Source organism: Alexandromys fortis, unplaced genomic scaffold (assembly GCF_014885135.2).
Source record: "Alexandromys fortis isolate MF-2015 unplaced genomic scaffold, M_Fortis_MF-2015_v1.1 scaffold_387, whole genome shotgun sequence".
Classification (NCBI taxonomy): Eukaryota; Metazoa; Chordata; class Mammalia; order Rodentia; family Cricetidae; genus Alexandromys; species Alexandromys fortis.
Genome location: NW_026070783.1, coordinates 206,530 through 216,120, shown reverse-complemented (window position 1 = coordinate 216,120; position 9,591 = coordinate 206,530).

Below are 9,591 nucleotides of genomic sequence, written 5' to 3'. Positions count from 1 at the left end.
TTTTCACCTCCTGTTTAAGGTCTTCTATTATTTTCATATAATTCACTTTTGAGTCGATTTCTTCTAATTCTTCTGGAGTAGGGTGTACAATTCTTCTTACTTCGGGATCCCTGGATTCTGGTGATGTCATGTTGCCTTTCAGGTTGTTGGAGGAAGTCTTGCATTGGCGCCTTCCCATCTCCTCCTTCAGATGGAGCCAGGAGAGGCCTGGTGTTTTGGTCCAGTCTTTGCTGTGACTGAGTCTCTAGGTGTATCTCTTCAATGTAGAAGCAGGGACCGTCCCGTCGAGCTGGAACTCCTCAGCACCCAAACATGGTCGACTGGTAGTCCAAGGACTCGAGGACAAAAAGGAGGAACTTGGGGGGCAGGGCAGGGACGAGTAGAACACAGGACACCCTGCCTCACAAGTTGAAGGTCCACCTGCTCCCTTTCAGGGGTCCTTGTGGCCTGACATGTAGGCAGGCACTCACCACTCTGGGTTTGAAGCCTTAGTGTAGGAGCAGAAAACTGTTCCTGAGCAAAGGACCTTGCAGAAAACGAAGGCTTGGGGGGGGTTGGTCGTGTGTAAGAAAGACAGCCCTGCAGAAGGAACTGAGGGAGGGGGGTTTGTGCTCTCTTCCGGGACAATCGCCCCTGGATAGCACACACTCACTTATCCAGATGGATCTCCTCAGCACCTAAACAGGGCCGCCTGGTAGCCCAGTGATCCAGGGACAGAAGGAAGGACGGGGCAAGCAGTGCAGGATCCAGGAAAGCACAGGAGCCCCTGGAGCACAGGCTGAGGGTGCCCGGGCTCCCTTACAGGGGACCTTGAGGCTCACCGCTCTGGGTGGGTAGCCTTAGTAAGTCCTTACTTCTTAAAACATTTATTTAAATTCCGTATTCTAAATGTATCTGAAAGATTTGAAGAATTCATTTTTAATTGAAAATGTCTCTATATATCTAGAAAACCCAACTAAACTAACTATAAGCTTAACTGTTATAGATGAGTATCTCTTAACCTAAATTTCTTTGTTATACATTACATTTTTAAATGAGCTATACAAGAACAATACCTTAATCAAGAGCATAAATATACTATACACAGTATAACAAAACTGACTTTAAATTTGTATCAATAAACCAAGATCCATATCAATGCGAATCTCTGTAGCATATTCCCCCTAAAACATAAAGAAATATTTATAGGGAATATTTGAAAACATGAGTGCAGTTTCGCCAAAATGCTTTCTGCCTTCTATTGGATAAAGTATTTTCTTTGTGGGAGTGTTTACAGCCACTTTTCATGGAGTCTTGTTCCATCAAATCATATTGGTCTGGAAGCAATTCATTCTTTCTCATCCTCTGTGAAAACAAGAAAAGAACCTCTTTTCCAAAGCAACATATCCTTGAACCCAAATGTGGAAGTTATGATACCTTTATAATATCTATGTTGGTTAAGCTTAGCAGCCCATACAATAAAATGTCTCTCTGTACTTAGCTCATTATCAGTCAAAAAATTCAAAGGTAACACAATAATATACATAATCCAGACTCTCTAAATTTTCCATTCTTATGTGACTTATTTTTCTTTACTGCTTTTAATGTATGACAATCTGTACTCTGTCTCTTTAAAAACTTTACCCTTCGTTAAGCATTAAATTTATTTTATGACTCTCTATACTCTTTTTCTTTTTCTTTTTCTTTTTTTTTTTTACTCTTTCAAGCATACATACATTTATCCAACACCGTGACTCATCTGGATTTGTCTTTATTGCATGTGTATAGTTCTTTACTGTCCAGAAGCACCTTTTAAAATGTGAAGCACTTCTTAAAACTTAAGCTGTGCCATTACTATGGTATATATAGAACTTCTTGCTTGCATGACCAGCCCTGCATGGTGGAGCTGCTCATGCCTCTTAGAGCCATGCACACAGCCCCATTCTCAGTCACACAGCCAGTCCATGTCTCCATTAAGTAAGCTTCAACAGTCTGCTTAAAACCCCACTCAAATGCCCTGTAGCCAAAACTAATACAGAAAGAGTCAGAGTATATGCTGGCAGCATATCCCAGAAATCCATCATTTCATAACGGTTCAGCTTTTTTTTTTTCTTTTTCCTACTGCTAAATCAGGAAATCCTTTCCTAAAGGAGCTGATGCATGCTGCCAGCAAACAGCAAGAAGCTGTGTTAAATTCTCTGTTTGTGTGTCTATAATTCCTTTTCAAGCCCTCTCAGGCTTTAAGTGGATTTTAGTCAACCACGTTGGCACCAATTTGTTGGAGAAAGGAGGCTGCTTGTTGGTTCCAAGCCAAACAGCTAGCTTAGACATTGAATAATCATAGAGAAACTGTATTAATTAAATTAATGCTCAGCCCATTAGCTCTAACTTCTTATTGGCCAACACTTACGTATTAATTTAACCCATTTCTTTTCTATGTATCACCATGTGGCTGTGGAAAACTGGCTAAAGTTCCATGGATTCTCTCTGACTTGTTCCTTCTTTCTCCCAGCATTCAGTCCATTCCTTCTCACCTACCTATCAATTGGCCAAGGCAGTATTTTTCATTAATCAATAAAAGAAACACATAGACAGAAGAACTTACCAAACAATTTATCCATTCTTTGAACAGGGGTATTTAGGTTGTTTCCAATATCTGGCTATGAAAAATAATGCTGCTCTGGACAGAGTTGAGCACGTGTCATTGTGGTATGATTGAGCATCCTTTGGGTATATACACAAAAGTGATATTGCTAGATCTTGAAGTAGGTTGCTTCCTAATTTTCTGAGAAATAGTCATACTAAAATCCAAAGTGATTGTATCAGTTTGCACTTACACAAGCCCTTTATCCCACATTCTCTCCAGCAAATCTTGTCATCAGTGGTTTTTATCTTGGCCATTCTTACAGGTGGAATCTCAGTGTTGTTTTGATTTGTATTTCTCTGATGGCTAAGGTTGTTAAACATTTCCCTAAGCATTTTTCAGTCATTTTAGATTCATTCATTGAGAGTTTTATTTTTAGGTCTGCACCCCACATATTTTTTTGGAATATTTATTCTTTTGATGACCAATTTATTTTTGCATTTTTTTGTATATTTTGGAGATCAGCCCTATGTCTGATGTGAGGTTGGTGAAAATCTTTCCACATTCTGTAGGCTATGATTTTATTTTGTTGACAGAGTCCTTTGCTTTACAGAAGCTTCTCAGATTCAGGAGGTCCCATTTTTAATTGTTTCTCTCAGTGTCTATGCAACTGAGGTTTTTATTTAGGAAGTATTCTTCTGTGCCAATAAGTTTAAGTGTACTTCCTACTTTCTCTTCTATGGGGTTCAGTGTGGTTGGTTTTATGTTGAAATATTTGATCCATTTATATATAAGCTTTGTGACAAGCAATAGATATGGATCTACTTTCATTCTTCTAGATGTTGATACCAACTATACCTGCACCATTTGTTGAATATACTTTCTTTTTTTTTCATTTTATATCTTTTTTTTCTTTTTTGTCAAAATCAGTTATTTGTAGTTATGTGAGTTTATATCTAGGTCTTTGATTGGGTTCCATTTTTGCTCCTGTCTGTTTTTATGCCAATAACAAGCTGTTTTCAATACTTTATCTCTATAGTAGATTTTGAAGTCAGGGATTGTGAAACCTCCACATGTTCCTTTATTGTACAGGATTGTTTTGGCTATCCTGCCTTTTTTTTATTTTTCCATACAAAGCTGAGTATTGCTTTTTCTAGATCTGTGAAAAATATTCTTTGGATTTTGATAGGCATTGCATTGAATCTGTAGGTCATTTCTGGAAAGATTGTCATTCTTACTATGCTAATTTTACCAAGAGCATAGGAGTTCTTTGCAGTCTCTAGTGTCATTTTCAAATTCTTTCTTCAAAGATTTAAAGTTCTCATCATACAGGTCTTTCATTTGTTTTGGATAAAGTTACTCCAAGATATTGTATGTCATTTATGGCTATTGTGAAGGATGATGTTTCATGGATTTCTTTCTCATTCTATTTATCATCTGTATTATGGGGGGGTGTTACGATATTTTAAGTCAATCTTATATTCTGCTTCATTACTTAATTGTTTATGTACAGTAGAAGTTCCTTTACAGAATTTTTGGAGTCCTTTATGTAAACTATCATGTCATTAACAATTAGGGAGTGTTTGACTTCTTCTTTTCTTATTTGCATTCACTTGATCTTATTTTGTTATCTTAATGCTCTAGCTAGAACCTCAAATACTATTGTGAATAGATATGGAGAGAATGGACAACCTTTTGTTGTTCTTGATTTCAGGGGGATTGATTTGAGTTTTTGTCAATTTAGTTTGATACTGGCTGTTCATAGGCTGTATATATTTTTATTATGTTTAGGTATGTTTCTTGTATTATTATCTTGAAGATATGTTGTATTTTATTTAAGTTTTTTTTGACATCTAAAGAGAAAATCATGATTTTTTTCACTTTTTTTTATATGGTGAATTTTTTGACAAATATTCTTATGTTGAACCATCCCTGCATCTTTGGGATGAAGCCAACTTGATAATTGTAGATGAATTTTTGGATGTGCTTTTGGGTTTGTTTTGCCAGAATTTCGTTGAATATCTCTGCATCAACGTTGAGAGAGATTAGTCTTTAATTCTCTTTCTTAGTAATATCTTTTTGTGGTTTGTATATTATGGTAATTGTAGCATCATGGAAAGAGTTTGGCAATGTTCTTTCTGTTTCATTCTGTGAAACAATTTGAGCAGTACTCTTATTAATTCTTCTTTGAAAACCATTTAAAATTCTGTGCTGAAACCACCTGGCCTTGATTTTTTTTTTTCTTTTGAGGTCTTTGATTACTGTTTCTATTTTTTTAACAGTAATAGGCCTGTTTAATTTGTTCATATAGTCTTGATTTAATTTTAAACGTGATATTTATCCATTTAGTTCTCCATTTTCTTTAGTTTTTTTTTTTTTTTAATTTTATGGAATACAGGTTTTCAAAATATGTCCCTATGTTTATCAGAATTTCCTTTTATTTTTATGATATGCCCCCCTTTTTATTTCTGGTTTTGTTAATTTGGATATTTTCTCTCTCCCTTTTGGCTAGTTTAGATAAAGGTTTATCTATTTTGTTGATTTTCTCAAAAACCCAACACGTTGTCTGATGGAGGTGGGTCTTGTATCTTATCTGTTGCTTTCATTGGTTATTAATAAAGAAACTGTCTTGGCCCATTTTATTGGTTAGAACATAGGTTGGTGGAGTAAACAGAAGAGAATGCTGGGAGAAAGAAGCTTAGTTGGGGAGTCGCCATGGTTCTCCCGCTCCAGACAGACACAGGTTAAGATCCTCCCTGGTAAGCCAGCTCGTGGGCTACACAGAATATTAGAAATGGGTTAGAACAATATGTAAGAGCTAGCCAATAAGAAGCTGGAACTAGCCAGCCCAGGCAGTGTTTAATAGAATACAGTTTCCGTGTAATTATTTTGGGCATAACCTAGCCATGTGGGCGGCCGGGTGCCGGGGACCCAGCCCTGCCACTCCTTATCTCAAAAGTTGTCTTATTGATTCTTTGTATTCTTTTCTTTGTTTTGATTTTGTTAATCAATTTGATTATTTGTTTCCATAGAGTCTTTCTGGGTGAGTGTGTTTCTTTTTTGTTCTAAAGTTCTCAGGTGTTCTGTCAATTTACTAGTGTGGGATTTTTCCAGTTTCTTTATGTAGGCATTTAGTGCTATGAATTTCCCTCTTAACACTCCTTTCATTGTGTCCCATAAATTTAGGTATGTTGTGTGGTCATTTTCATTGAATTTTAGAAAGTGTTTGATTTCCTCCTTTATTTCTTCCTTGACACACTGATGATTCAGGTGATCATTGTTTAATTTCCATGAGTTTGTGGGCTTTCAAAAATTGTTGCTATTGAATTGTAATTTTATGCCATGGTGACCCAATATGATAATAAGGAAATTACAATTTTTTTTATATCTGTGGAGGTGTGCTTTTTTACCTAGTATGTGATCAATTTTTGAGAAGGTTCCATGAGGTGCTGAGAAGAAAATATATTCTTTTATATTTGTATCGAATGTTCTACAGATGTCTGTTGAGTTTCAATTAACAAAAAAAAAAAAATCTGGAATGTCTGCTCTTATATGTTTCTTGACCTTTTTCCTTTGCCACTCTTAATATTCTTTCTTTATTCTGTATGTTTAGTGTTTTGATTATTATGTGGTGAGGGGACTTTTTTTTATCCCATCTATTTGGTGTTCTGTAAGCTTCTTGTATCTTCATGTACATATCTTTCTTCAGGCTGGGAAAATTTTCTTCTATAATATTGTTGAATACATGAGTTGGACTTCTTCTGTCCCTATTATTTTTAGGCTTAGTCTTTTCATGTTTTCCCATATTTTCTGGATATTTTGTGTTAAACTTTTGTTTTATTTAATGTTTTATTTGATTGATGAGTCTATTTCCTCTATTGTATCCTCAACACTTGAGAGTCTCTCTTCCATCTTTTGTATTCTGCAGTTTATGCTTGCATTTGTGGTTCTTGATTATTTTCTCATAATTCCCATTTCTATCATTACCTTGTTTTGTGCTTTCATATTGTTTATGTTTTTGTTTTCAAGTCTTGAACCATATCTTTGGTCTGTTTGATTACTTTTCTTTGGTTATGGTTTGGTTGTTTCTTTTCTCCATTTCTTTGAGTGACTATTTATTTCCTCTTTAGCTGTGTCAAACACTCTCCTAAAGTTATTTTTATATCATTTTCTGTTTCATTTATATTTGTGTTCAAATCTTGCTGTTTTACAGTCACTATTTTTTGTTGGTGTCCTTTTGCTCTTTGTGGTGTCGAGTGCGTTCTTACCTTGCACACTTTTATTTTCCTCTGATTGGTGTAGTTGGGTCTCTGGTGAACCATTTTCCAGGTGCCAGTGAATCCAAGGCTCAGATGGTTGCTCCTCATGGTGCAGTCTGGAACGGAGTTCCAGTAAACCCAGTGGTCACTCTGTGTTTCCAGAGATTACTCATCTCTTCTAGCAATTGCTCTGCATGACCAGGAGTCATTCATATGTGCTTTCATTGAGGTTGATTGCTTGGGGCTGCTCCCATTGAGGTCTTTGCCTTGGTCCTCCTCTGGCAGAGGTCGCTGGCTCTGGCCTGCTCCAGTGAAGGTCACTGTCTCTGGCCTGAATTTGCTTATTCAGAGGACTTTGGCTCTGGCCTGTTCTCTCAGCATTGGATCCCTAATACCTGCTCCTGTGGAGGTGATGATTTGGTGCTTATCCAGCTGAAGTGGCTGACTCAGGCCTGTCCCCACAGATCTTTTTGGCCTGGGCCTACTCCCACAGAGGTCGCTAGTTTGGGTCCAGTCTCACTGAGCTCACTGAGTTCCTTTTTTTTTTTTTTTTTTTTGCGCCTGCTCCCTCAGACGTCCCTGACTAACACCTGGTCCTGCAAATGTTTCTCACTGGGTCCAGCTCCCTTAGAGGTCACTCACTTGAACCTGGTCCTTTTGGATGTCATTGCCTCAGACCTCTTTCCAGCCGATGTTACTGACTCAGGCTACCTATGGCAGAGGTCAATGGCTCAGGCCTACTCCCATGGAAGTAGCTACCTCAGGCCTATTGCCTCAGATATTCCTGCTTTTGGCCTATTCCCACAGAGGTCTCTTGCTTGGACCCAGTCCTGCTGAGGTCTATGGCTTAGGCCCGCTCCCTCAGATGCCACTGACTTGCACTTGGTCGTGCATAGGTCTCTGGCTAGGACTTGCTCCTTCAGTGGAGGCTCCCTTGTTCCTGCTCCTTTGGAGGTCATTTCCTCAAGACTATTCTGGCTGAGGTTGCTTATTCAGGCCTGTTCCTACAGATGTCCATGGGTTTGTTCTGCTCACACAGAGTTCCCTGTTTTGGGCCCAGTCCCACGGAGTTCTATAGCTTAGACGTGCTTCGTCAGAGGTCTCTGACCTGTGCCCAGTCCTGTCAAAGTCCTGTCAAAGACCCCTCAGAGGTTGCTCCCTTGTTCCTGTTCCTGTGAAGGTCACTGCCTTAGGGCCTGTTCCAACTAATGTCATGGTTCAGGTATGCTCTGGAGAAGATAGCTGGCTCAGGTCTGTCCCTGTAGGGGTACTGCCTCAGGCCTGCTCCAGTGGAAGCTGCTGTCTCAGACCTGTTCCTGTGGAGGTTGCTGCCTTGAGCATTCTCCACCTGAGGTCCCTGGCTCAGGCTTGTTTAGGTGGAGGTAACTGGCTCAGGACTTTTCCCACAGATATCCCTATATTGGGCCTGCTCCTATGGAGGTCTCTGGGATGCACCTGGTCTTGCAGAGGTTCGTGGCTCAGGCCTGCTCCCATGGAGATCCCTGAATTATGCCTGGTCCTGCAGAGGTGACTGGAGCCTGCTCCCTCTGCAGTTGCTCCCTTATATCTCCTTTTGTGAAGATCATTGCTTCAGGCCAGCTCCAACTGAAGTTGCTGGCTCAGGCCTGTTCCCACAGATGTCCCTGCATTGGGCCTGCTCCCATGTAGGTCCATGGTTTGGGCCCAGTTTTACAGATGTCTCTAGCATGGGCCTGCTCCCTCTCAGAGGTTCCTGCCTTGTGTTCAGTCCTGTAGAGGCCTACTCCTTCAGTCACTCCCTTGTGCCTATTCCTGCCGATGTTGTTGCCTCAGGCCTGTTCTGGCAGAGGTCACTGGCTCACACCTGCCCCTGTGAAGGACATTGCCTCCGAGTGCTCTGTTTGAAGTTGCTGTTTCAAACTGACTTCTGTGGAGGTAGCTGACTCAAGCTGGTTCTGATTGAAGTCACTGGCTCAGGTGCCACAAATGTCCCTGGTTTGGTTCTGCTTCTATGGAGGACCCTATCTTGGACCTGATTGCACAGAGGTCTCTGGCTTGGGTCTGTCTCCTTGGCAATTGCTCCCTTGTACATTCTCTTGTGAAGGTTGCTGTTTAAATCTTTTTAAAGCATCATGTTATTTTTATGTATCTCATCAACCTGTGTTGGTAAGTGTCAGTTCAAAAGCATATCAGAGTTTGAATTTAACTAAGTCTCTATTTCATATTTGCATTTGAATTCACATCTTTCACAACTGGCAAAGATTGATGAATGTGGCATCATCATGTTGAAAGATTATTAAATGTCACACAGTCGCCTGGCACAAAATGGCTGACAGAAAGTCAATGATGTAAACCCCATGTGGGGTGAAGAAATCGGGGAATAGATCTGGGGCATCACAGAGTTTGGCAAGCTGTAAACAGGCAATGAATGATTTCATTCCAGGGAAGAATTAAATGAGGTTTAATGGAAATGTTGTGAGAGTACCTACATAGGCAGATATCTAACTTCTAAATATTTTTATTTATAGTTAGAGGAATCTGGTCCCTAGAATGAAATGATAGGAAAATGATGCTTACTCGATGTGTTTGCTGACTTCATGAAGTGTTGTTTATATACTTTACATTTAAAAGTCTTAAGCACATTTTCTGATTTAAGAGCAAAGATGGCCTAAAGTGACTTTGGTGTATAGTTCCCTCTTAGGAATACAATTTATCCACTCTGATATCAAAAACACAAAATTGGAATGGCCCTGCTGTTTCACATTTTCAGAGGTTTTCTTATAATTTTTA